Below are 13,023 nucleotides of genomic sequence, written 5' to 3'. Positions count from 1 at the left end.
GAAAATTGCTTTTTTTCTTTTTGTGTTGCAATTTATACTTTTAATCAGTATTAAGTCAGGTGACCCTGCACACCTGGGAGAGCTCCTGGGAGCTTGGCAACCTGGTGTGCCAACTCAGAGGAAGCCTGCCTCTGACTCTGTCATTTCTATCATAAGTTTTCTCCCTCCCTCCTTCTCTCCCTCCTCTCTCCCTTTCGCTCCCCTTTCTCCTGTCCTTCCACCCCTCCTTTTTTTCTTTCTGCTTTCTAGATTTTATTTTTTATATTTATTTTTCTCTTCTTTTCTTCATGTCCTATCTCCCCATTTTCTCTTCATATTTCTGTTTCTCACCCCTGTCTTTCCTTCTCTTCTCATATATCTTTCTCTCTTACTCTTCCTTCTCCCTGTTCTCTCTCTCTCTCTCTCTCTCTCTCTCTCTCTCTCTCTCTCTCTCTCTCTCTCTCTCTTCTTTCTCTCTCTTCTCCCCTCCCTCTCACAGACACTTCACACATAGAAAGAAGCAGAATCTAATTGTGTTAAGTGAAGAAGGTCATTTCCTCTCTAAGACAGCACTCCTTCACTGCCTTCTTCTGAGACCTGACACATGGGAAATTTTAACTCGATTTGTACAGAGAGAATAATGCCAGTATTAATCCAAGTTGCTTGGAAGGTCATTTAAAAACCATTCCAGGTTGCTTTACTCCCACTGCTAGTGTTCTTCAGGCACTTCTCATAAATGCTAATGAATAATTCACCTTGGTAGTATAGACAAACACAGGCTAGTGGTGTTATTTGGAAATCATTCAAATTGACTAATTAGTAATTTCCTTTAGATTTTATTTAACAAAGGAAAAGGGATTTTGAAATATTTAGTGAATCATACATCACTATGTTACTAAAATCTTGATAACATTAATTTAGAGAAGGGTGACAAACCCTGAATGATTGCAATATTTCAAAAATTATATATATAAATATATTACATTATAGGCAGAATTTTATTAGACAGTGAAATATATCTTAGGTAGAAGTCTTACTGGTCCAATTTTGACGAATAAATAAGAATCATTTGTTATTAACATATGTATTAAAACAAAGAATAATAGATGGACACTTTCCGTAAAAATCTCTTTACATACTATTAGTCATTTATGATCACCTACTATGTGTGGAATATACTGTTCTAAATGCTAGGGATAGAGCAGAGAACGGACAGAAAACATCTTTGCTGTATTGAAATTTGTATCCTAGTGGAAATATTTTATAAAGATAAAGACAATAATTGTTAGATAGATTACTAGTAGATAGGTAATAGAGAGAAAGATTTAGAAGGATGTCACATAATGACAAGTGCTAGGCAGAAAATAGAAAGTGACTGGGAATGCTTTGGATGATGTTAGGCACTATTTTCAGAGGGGTCAGAGGAATCATTTAGGAAAGGGACAATAGAGCAGAGACTAAATATTAAGAAAGAACCAGCTATGTTAAGATCCAAGCATTCCAAGGCAGTGGACAAGCAAGTTGGGAACAAGTTTGGTGTGCTGACCTCTCATGTGTTTGTAGCCTAGTGAAATAAGAGAGTAGTAGGAGGAGAAAAGAGCCAAGTCTGGCCAGGGACCAAATCATGTTGTTTCTTTCTTTTGCAAATCAAACTTTTCTCAATTAATAAACAGGAATTTCATCCCAATGACGGTATCATCACAATTCTTAGTTACTGGAAGGAGTAGGATAGGTTTGTTCAGTTGTGACCAATGTGGCTCCCCTCCACACACATTTCCTTTTAAATCTGTAGCCCTTCCCTTTTTATGCTACTACATGTGAGTCTCCAGTGTACCAATGAAAATAAATCTCAGAGAACAAAGAAGTGACCTTCTTTTTTTTAATTTAGTGAAAGGCAGAACATAATTGAAATAATACGTAATAAAGCACATGCTTGAAATTCCTCCTCATGATTATGCTAAGATCCTCCTAGTTGGATAGATGGAAGATGTCTGCAGTTTAGTTTATCCTTTTCCAACTGGGACTGAGTGCAGAAAAGGGAAGATAGAAGCCTGATCTCACCAGCTGCTGTCTTTGGGGCTGCAAGCCTTTTGCCAAACACTTCCCCATGTGTTACTCCTTCGCTAGGAAGTGAGGGGCAGCTCACTTCAAACTGTGTCCCATCTCTAATAGTCCCAGGGGTTACCAACCAGGGCCCAAGTTATAACACTTAGATTTAGTGGGAGATGTGGCTTAAAAGACATTTTGGAGCCAGATAGGGATAGACTTTGAGAATAATGTTAAATGACGTATTGGGTCTTTGATTTTAGAACAGTTACCCAAATATCAGAGACTAAGTCAATGGTAGGGATTGAACCAGCAACTCCATGTTCTTTTCCTTTAAAAAAAATTAACCTCCACCTCTTTCTTTTTTGTCCTCTTTTTCTTTCTTCTTTTCTATTGCATTGTAAGTATATGCTTTAGTGAACCATATGATACAATGGGAAATGTAATGCATGGGTCTACAAGTTCCCAGTTTTCTAATATCCTTGTCATTGTCCCTCTGGTGATGGGACATTTAGCTTCTTCCTCTCTTCATCCCCCTAAAGAAACTTGAACTTATCTTTTCTATACACATTGTTACTTCTTCTAAATTCACAATCATAGCTCTGTATGTAATCACCTGTATACACTTTAGTTTTCATTCCATATCACACTGCTAGACATTGGTATAAACTATTTTCCAAAATATGACTTAATGAAGGATATGTATGTAATGAATTTTATTGAGGATTTGGAGTCAATGAATGGAAGGGATCATGGAATGATTGAAAAATGGATAGATCACAATATGGCACTGCCAAGCTATTCAAGAAGATTAGGTAACTTTTCTCAAAGCCTCAGTCATTACCACTTCTGGAAAATCTTCCTTTGTTTTCTCAATCCAGTTTCATTCCCTCACTATGTTGAAGATACCCTTCCTTTCTACTTTTCACCTCCTCCCCCTAATATTGCTCATCGCTCTCTCCAAAGGCAGAGCAGTTTATCTATTTTCTTGATTCATTTGCAATTCGAACAAGACAAGCTCTAACAACTCTCTGTATTAGTTAGGAGTCTCCAGAGACACAGAACCAATAGAATGTGTATATCAGTGGAAAGAGATTTTTTTTAGGGAATTAGTTCATGTGACTGTGGAGGCTTGATGAGCCCAAAATACGATGGGGGAGGCAGGCAGGCTGGAGACTCAGGAAAGAGTTGTAGTTTGCATCCAAAATGTTCATTGGAGAATCAGAAAAAGCAGGTGTTTCAAATGAAGTCTGAAGGCAGTCTTCTGGGGAATTTCCTCTTCCTGGGAGAGGGCAGCCTTTGGTTGTATTCAGGCTTTTGGTTGACTGGATGAGGCACACACACATTATGAAGGGCAATCTGCTTTACTCAAAGTCTGCTACTTTAAATGTACATATTACCCAAAAACACTATCACAGAAACACCTAAAATAATGTCTGCCCAAATAGCATCCCCAGACAAGTTGATATATCATTATATTATCCAAAATCAAAAGACATATAAGAGTTCTGCCAAATAGAATTCTCTCCTCTATGAGTTTCCACAACTCATAGAGGAGTTGTGGAAACTCTAACTCATTCATATGTATATATAAATCTATCTGAATGTCTATTACTAAGGTGGGCTTAATTTTAAATATATTCGTATATAAATATATAAATACCTGAATTTATGAAACAGAAAAATTGGGAAGGTGCTTTCTTTTCATGGCACACTCATCCTATCTAATAAAGAGGGAATATGCTAATTGACCCTCACACTGTTGCAAATATGGTGGCATCCACAGCCAATAAGGAGGGAATATGCTAATTGACTGCCACGCCCTCAAAGATAATGGAACCCACAGCCACAAGATGGCCAGCAGGGGAGGGCAGTTGTGGGAGATCAGGCCAGCAGGGGAGGACAGTTAGGGGTGACCAGGCTGGCAGGGGAGGGCAGTTAGGGGCAACTGGGCCGGCAAGGGAGGAAAGTTTGGGGCGATCAGGCCAGCAGGGGAGGGCAGTTAGGGGCAATTGGGCCAGCAGGGGAGCAGTTAGGTGTCAATTGGGCTGACAGGGGAGTGGTTAGGGGGTGATCAGTCTGGCAGGCAGAAGCAGTTAGGGGCAATCAGGCAGGAGGCAGGCAAGCGGTTGGGAGTCAGCAGTCCCGGATTGTGAGGGATGTCCTATTGCCGAGTTTAGGCCCGATCCCTAAACCGGCAGTCAGACATCCCCCAAGGGGTCCTAGATTGCCGAGGGTGCAGGCTGGGCTGAGGGACACCCCCTCCCCAAGTGCATGAATTTTGTGCACTGGGCCTCTAGTGTATATATCATGAAGCTGAACACAGTTTTATTTTTAGCTAAAGGGGGAGCACGCATTGAGGAGAAAAGGTGGAGGAGGAAAGTAGAAATTTTCTTGGCCTGCCTCTTTCCCCATGTGGCAGCCTTTTGTAAATATACCTTTCGTAGGAGGGAATGAACAGGTGGAAATAATGTTTCTTATCTCAAGTTTTTATTATTAGCAAGTGGGATGGACACATTAGTTATCTGAACAAAGATTTCTGAATTCAGAAAATGATCTGAGAGAAACATAAACTCCAGCTAGTTTCATAAATGTTTAAATGCCAAGCTAGTTTAGCCTCTTAGAGAGTGCTGGTGGGCTGGTGATGTTTACTTTTAATTCCTTATTAGAATGAGGCAATAATCTGCAAAATTTTTGTATATATGTGTAAATTCTTCCTATCTTTTTTAGATCTGATTCTGTATTTTTTGACTGCATCTGCCATGTATAATACCATTTTTGTGCATGCTTGATGTAACATACATAAACTATACCACTTCGACTGCCCATGTTAAATAGTTATTTATTGAATTTTCTTTTAAAAGCTGGATTGACTGGTTTTCCCCTCTCCATTTAAGCATCTTAACACAGAATTTGTTACTGTTTATTAGAAGAATTGCATTTGAGAGCATAAAGATAACAGATTTGCAATCATATGAAGAGGCAACAATGCCTTTATTATCAAGTGTTAAGCACAATTCTTATAACAACCTGTAATAAATTCTTTTTTTTCCTTTAATGAATTATTTTCGTGTGAACAAACAAAAATCTATGCTGAGTGGTTGCAGTGTGGGCTGATGCTTCTTTTCTGTGGAGACTTGGGGACAGCGGTGAATGCAATGGTGCTGCGACTAGCTAGAGTAATACTTCCCTGGCAGCCGAGCTTCCACTTCTCAGCGCCGGCTCTCCTCTCGGCAGCTGCTGAATTTACTTGAAGGATGTAGAATAATTTTTAAATGATATTAAAGTGTGTACAATTAGGTCAAAGCATTGTGCAATTGTTTCCTATTAATTTGTACGACTGAGGGTTCTGAGTGTTTGAGGACGTCAGCTCTCACAGAGCATAGTGATGTCAACTATTGAATTTAACCAAAGTCTCCAGTGACTCTTTCAACCTTGAATGTAAACTAATGGAGGAACCTGACCACCAGGAGATGGTTTGCCCAGTTTCAAAGCACATTGTCAACAAATGGAGATTGAAATAATTTACAAGAATATTGACATTGCTATGTTTTTTAAAAAGTTCTTAATTTTTCACTAAAAGGAGGAAGCTATTAGCTTTATTATTAAGTATGGTAGATATTAAAATTCTTCTTAGAAAACCAGTGGTCCAATGGTCCCAGTTTGAGCTAAGTACACTGTGAGTGTGAAATGAATTAGTGACAATCAGAACAAGTCTTAGTAACAGATATTCAAGAGGAAGTTGCTATTGTTGCATTGATTTTAATATTTGTACATAAAGAGCATTATTTTGTATTTGTTGTACTTTAATACCTGTACAGTTCCAGAAATAAAAATCTGGAAATCTTTTTAAAAATAAATAAATAAATAAATAAATAAATAAATAAATAAATAAATAAAAAAGTAGAAGGGAATGTAGACATATCTATCCAGGAAAAACAATTCTCACGGGTATTTTTAATAGCAGGATATTGAGTTCATTTAATATGTATTTTAATATCTGCTCATTCAAATTTTTACTCATTCTGGTAGTCTGCCACCCTGTTGAAACCTTCCTTCCAATTTTTCCCTTGGAGGGAAGAAATCATTGCTTCTTATAATGTTCTACTAGCATGTCATTCCCACGTGGCTTAGTGTTAGCCATGTTGCATTTTATTATATTGTGAACTTCTTAAGCTAGACTCCTATTCATCTTTGACCCAAGAACCTGATACAGTGACTGGTTCAGACTTATGTGTGGCCATTAAACACCCTTACTTATAGTTTGTAAAATAAACATATTTTTGAATAAAAATGCCAGGTTCATCTGTACAGAATTAGAAGAGGCTACTTTGATTTTTAGATTTTCCACAGTATACTATTTCCACCCTTCAAATTCAGTTTGAATAGACAGATATTCTATCAAATTAAATATAATGGTCTTCATTTACAGAATAAATTAAAATTAATTTTTTTCTTAATGCTTAAAATTATATGTGCTGCATTGAAATAAGTAACATGTTTGAGGGATTAGGATCTTAGACCTGTCAAATAATTAGTGTTAGAATCATTGAAACATTTTTTATTATTTTAATATGTTTCAAATTAGAAATTAAAGAGAAATAGTGGATATGAAAAATAATGAGAATAAAACAATCCCGTAATCAAAATTGCAGCTTCTTTATTCTTCTATCCATGTGAAGTAATGGAGAAAATTTGAAGATAATTATAAGAACAAGAGGTTTAATAGATTCTAAAATCATGGAATTGGAAATTGCAGCCCAGGATCCATCTGCCATGAGCACTTTGAATGAAATATGGCTTTGATTTGCTTTTCGATCACGGAGGTACAAAACAATTATATTTCTGAGTGATTGCAGGGAAGTACATTGAAAATAAGATCGACTCATACTCCTTTCTCTTGGGTCCAAGCAGATAACCAGTTCTGAAATACTTGTATAATTTATTTTATTTTAAGTTTTTCTAATAGAATGAAAATTTGGGCAAGAAGAGGTTCATGTGTAAGAGTAGGGATCATCACTATGATTTTGCTAAACAAAATGATATTCTGTGATGTATTGTTCACATTTCTAGGAGCCTCCACCTGTTCAGTGGGAATGTACTTTACAGACTACAACATGTTATTTATTTATCCTTCTTTCCCATGTGTTTCTTTTCCTTCTTTTTCTTAATCTATGTCATGAAAAGGATGAAAGAAATGCCCTTAATTTGTATTTACCTAATTGCTTGTGTGGTTGAACATCTTTTCATGAGATACCACCTCATACCTGTTAGAGTGGCCATTATCAACAAGACAAGCAATAACAAGTGTTGGAGAGGTTGTGGAGAAAAGAGAAACCTCATTCACTGCTGGTGGGAATGTAGACTAGTACTGCCACTATGGAAAGCAGTCTGGTGATTCCTCAAAAAATTAAGAATGGAGCTATCATAATATCCAACAATCCCTCTCCAAAAAAAATCCCTCTCCAAAAAACTCGAAAATATCTGTTCACAAAGATATATGCACCACTATGTTCATTGCAGCATTTTTCACTGTGGCCAAGACATGGAAACAACCAAAGTGTTCTGCAATAGAGGACTGGATAAGAAAGTGATATATATATAATACTAGAGGCCCGGTGCACAAAAATTTGTGCACTCGGGGGGGAAGGGGGTCCCTCAGCCCGGCCTGTGCCCTCTCGCAGTCTGGGAACCCTCAGGAGATAACGACCTGCTGGCTTAGGCCTGCTCCCCGGTGGCAGAGGGCAGGCCCAATCCCTAGGTGCAGCCCCGGGTCGGGCTCAGAGCAGGGCCAATTGGGGAGTTGGGGTGCTGCCCCTGTCATGTACAGAGCAGGGCAATTGGGAGGTTGTGATGCCACCTTCAGTCACGCTCAGGGTAGGGCCGATTGGGGGGTTGGGGCACCGCCCCCTGACACACTCAAGGCAGGGTCGATGGGGAGGTTGCGGCGCCACCCCCTTTCACGCACAGAGCAGGGCCCATCAGGGGGGTTGGGTCTCTGTACCCTGTCATGCACAGAGCAGGGCCAATCAGGGGTTGGGGCGCCGCCACTCTCACACTCAGGGCAGGGCCGATGGGGAGGTTATGGCTCTACCCTGTCACACACAGAGCAGGGCCGATCAGGGGGTTGAGGCTCTGCACCCTGTCACACAAAGAGCCGCAGGGTGATCAGGGGGTTGGGGAGTCCCCCCTATCAGGCACAGAGCAGGGCTGATCAGGGGGTTGGGGCACCTTCCCCTGTCACGAACAGAGCAGGGTGGATAGGGAGGTTGTGGCCCCGCCCCCTGTCACACACAGAGCCGCAGGGCGATCAGGGGATTTGGGCGCTGCCCCCTGTCATGCTGATCCCAGTCCTGGGAGACCTCACGGCTCCGCTGATCCTGGTGCTGGGTGGCATATTACCCTTTTACTATATAGGATAGAGGCCTGGTGCACGGGTGGGTGCCGGCTGGTTTGCCCTGAAGGGTGTCCTGGATCAGGGTGGGGGTCCCCACTGGGGTGCCTGGCCAGTCTGGGTGAGGGGCTGAGGGCTGTTTTCAGGCTGGGGGTGACTGAAGCTCCCAACCGCTCCTTTTTTTCTTTTTTTTTTATTCTGGGCCAGCTTTAGCTCTGAGGCTTGGCTCCAGCTCTTAGGCCTTCGCTGCTGAAAGTAGGTTTCTGGCCTTTGCTTACAATGTTGCAATCCTGCTGGCTGAAGCCTGGTGGACTAAAGCTGGTTTCTGGGTTTTGTTTAGCTTCTATATTTGTTACATAGTTGCTTAGAGTTGCAGCTCAGAGGCCTGCAGCGGCAGGCGGGGAACGTTGCAGTCCTCCATCACTGAAGCAAGCAAGCCTCATGTTAGTTTCAAGCTGCCTGGCTGCCGGCCGCCATCTTGGCTGGCAGTTAATTTGCATATTGCCCTGATTAGCCAATGGGAAGGGTAGCGGCCGTACGCCAATTACCATGTTTCTCTTTTATTAGATAGGATTACTCAGCCATAAGAAAGGATGAAATACTGCCATTTGCAGCAACATGGATGGACCTTGAGAATATTATGCTAAGTGAAATAAGTCCATTAGGAAAAGCTAAGAACCATAAGACTTCACTCATATGTGGGATATAAAACTGAAACTCATGAACACAAACATCAGTGATGGTTGCCAAAGGGAAGTGGGTAGGGGATGAAAAAGGAGTTCTAATATAAGATGACAGGAGAAGATTTGACTTTGCGTGGTGGGCACACAGTGCAATATACAGATCTTGTAACACAGAAAACCATACTTGAAATCTATATGGTCTTGTGGACCAATGTCACCCCAATAAATTTAATAAAAATTTAAAAAAACAAGCAAAAAAAAACGAAATGCCCTTAAGAAGACTACTGAAACTTTTGACATTTTTAAAGCAAATATGAAAGCTGAGTAGTCACAGAACTAGTTCAGTAAGAATGTATAGTTACCATTTAAAAAGTTAGAGAATCTCTCAAGGGTAACTGACCTAAAGTACCAGAAGCATAAAAATTTCTAGAAAAGGTCTAAACTAAAAATTTGAATAATTAAGAAAGAAACATCTGCTCAAACTCTGTATGAATCATTAGGACTGGAATGGATAAAAAATGGTTAATATTCACTGGGAAAGACACCAACCCCGTTTTGAGTATCATAATCTTTTGAAATTTTCTTTTACAGTTATGTGCTTAACAGTTTACCATTTACTTATTCTAAATATTTAAATGGGTTTATAACATTTATTAAAATAATAATCCATATTTATTTTTATACTAGCTATAATGAACCATGGCACAAGCACATACACACACACAGAGACGCACACACAGACACAGCCTTTGGCTTATGTGATTTTTGGCTATGGCTAAGCATCACTGCTAGCATGAAGAGCCAAATATGATCACAAGAAAATATGTAAGAGGGTAAAAATGTTTCTTGAATGCCAACACTGAAAACCCAAATCCCAGGGCAGGCATTTGGGCAGAAGGAATAAGGTTAGCATATTGAATGTCTCTAGTTGGTGTCTGGCCTGGCTCCTTTGTACATCCTTTTAGATTGGTCAGTAGCTATGTCATTTGATTTTGGACAATTTTTTATGTCATTCATGGTGATATAGGAAATTATAAAGTGACAGACAACATTTAAGAAGTGTTCACAAGTTTACTTCCATGTATGATAACCTAGAAAAAGACCTACTGCAAATTCACAAGAATATTCATTTACTGTAGTATTGTTTGTTTGGGGAAAAATTATAGTTCCAATGTAAATGCCCACCAATAGAATAATTAATAAATTTCCATACACTGTGCAACAATAAAAATATCCTCAATGATAAAAATAAAATTTAAGAAAATAATAAAAATTTTAAAAAATGAATGAGGTAGATCTATTTATATTCTCATATAAAATTTGTAAGATATTGTCTTTATTGAAAAAAAAGTTTCAAAAATAGCTACAGAATATTATTATTAGGGTAAAAAAACAAAACCTAAGAAATTAGTACCCCCATATGTATATGTAAATTCAAAGACAATGGTCCTGGAAGAAACACATTAAACCAATGACAGTGATTACCATCACTGATGCTACATAATACCTGGATTCAGGGCTGGTTGTGAAAAGGGACTTTAATCTTATTTCTAGTACCTTCATTTATCAGGTATTATTTGATTAACTAGTTTTTTTATAAACCTATCAGGGACATTGGAAAAAAGGCAAGGGTAGGGAGTGTTTGGCACCATACTATGTGGTTTTCCCCCTACACGCCCAAGATCTTTCTTTCAAATATGACCCCATTCTAGGGACATGACTAAGTAACTGACCTTATGCAAAACCTTCCACTCATTGATGCAACTGAGTATGCTGGACAAGAAATGACATGTTTTCTCCCCAAATATGAACCTGTTTGAATGAGTTTCACCCTGGATATGTCACAGTTCACCTGGGTGTGTCTGGGTTTTTTTCCCAGCCTAGTGGTTAGGTGGTTCTTACTGACTAATGAAAGTAAAACATATATTTCTCAGAGGACATATAGGATTTCATAAAACAACGTATAGACTAATATATTACAGAGCTAATTTGGAAGACTGGGACAAAGGATACATGAAATATAAATGTCCTCATTTTGGTGAATCAGTATATTGGATGTTAGATGGATTGAACCATGGACAATGGCAGAGAAGGTATATTAAAGGTAACCCTTTGGCTAGAACACTTCCTTTGTGCAAACACTGGCCTACCTTTCCCTGTCAATAGACATAGAATTCTTGGTTATGTGCTGATGTGCTTCCTTGGAACTGTGCTTTTTAATGCACATTGGATAATAAATTAATTGTTGTCTCTTGATAGAAAATAAGCTTTAAGAGGGCAGGAACCATGAATAATTTCACTCATCTTTATATGTGGATGAAGCCTAGTAAGTAATTGACAAATGAATCAATGAATGAAATAAATACAATAGGTGAATTTACATGATGGGGGAGAGCACAGATTTTTTAATAAAATTTTGCTTAATTCTTTTTCTCAGAAAATAGAGATAAAGCCACTTTGTACATCATTGTTGCTCTTTTATGAAAATAATGAAAGCAAGTGTCTACTATATGCCACCTATTAACTAGAGGCCCGGTGCATGAAATCCGTGCATTCGTGGGGATGGGGGGTGGTTCCCAAGGCTGGCCTGTGCCCTCTCACAGTGCGAGAGCCCTGCATTCAATCATCACAAAGAGGGAGGCCGGAGCCCCATCCACGCATGTGCACCCGCTGTGCATGCAGCCTCCTGGTGATCACTCATTGTGGCATGAGGGTGTCACAACGTGAAGGTGTGACGACCACATAGGCCTTTATTAATAGGATTAGTCTACAAATAAAATGGATGATGATAATGAATGACCTGCACCACAAATAACTGAAGTCACCACAAGGAATTTCACCCTGGGGACTTCTCACAAATGTGATCAAATCCTAAAGCTAAGGAGATGCATGAATGTGATACTATTGCCATGCCCTGGCTTTGATTACTTAGAGGCACTGGCATAGCCATACTAATGCCTAATACTCTGAAACAACCCTTAAATAGAGCTTAGTTTATGCCAGGCACTCATCTGAGGTCTTAACATATATTAACTTAATAAATTTTCCTAATAAAATAGGTAATACCTACTTATTGTAGAAAACTTGAAATTACAAAAGAATGAATTTCTGAGTGAATTTCTTAGTGAGTCTTTCATTTTAATACTTATAAAGTTATTTAGTTCTTGGAGGGTTACATCAATTTTTTTAAAATATCAACTGAGATGATGCATAATGTAGTTATATATATTTTCATATCTAATATATTTGGCTTTGCTTTAGCCATGTTATATGAATGTTATTTTTTTTATTTATTTACTAGAGGCCTGGTACCTCAGCCAGGCCCGCACCCTCTTGTAGTCCGGGACCCTTTGGGGGATGTCCACTTGCTGGCTTAGGCCCAATCCCCAGTCAGGTCTAAGTCGGCAGTCAGACATCCCTCTTGCAGTCCGGGGCTCACAGTCTAGGACCCCTCGCTCCTTACTGTCCGCCTGCAGTGGAGGCAAGAGAGGTTCCCACCAACATCGCTCCGCTCACCAGCCATGAACCGGCTGAGTGGTGCTTCCCCTGTGGGAACGCACTGACCACCAGGGGCCAGCTCCTGCATTTAGCATCTGCCTCCTGGTGGGCAGTGCTTGTCATAGTGACTGGTCGTTCTGCTGTTTGGTTGATTTGCATATTAGCTTTTTATTATATAAGATATGTTTTTGGTTTTACTTTTCCTAGTTTGCTATTTCCTTAGTTTTCTGTGTTTTATTTTAGGGACTAGATTTTCATTTTTTTAAAGCTTCTAAACATATTTAGAAGATGGACATTTTATTTTTAATTCTAAGGGCTACCTTTTGTTTATGACAGACATAATTCAATCTATATTTCTTTAATTTTTAAAGATAAGCACTAAAGGATGACCTTCATTATCCCTGATGCCTAATAGAGAATTTA

Source organism: Myotis myotis, unplaced genomic scaffold (genome assembly GCF_014108235.1).
Source record: "Myotis myotis isolate mMyoMyo1 unplaced genomic scaffold, mMyoMyo1.p scaffold_m19_p_2, whole genome shotgun sequence".
Classification (NCBI taxonomy): Eukaryota; Metazoa; Chordata; class Mammalia; order Chiroptera; family Vespertilionidae; genus Myotis; species Myotis myotis.
This window is presented reverse-complemented; position numbering follows the sequence as displayed.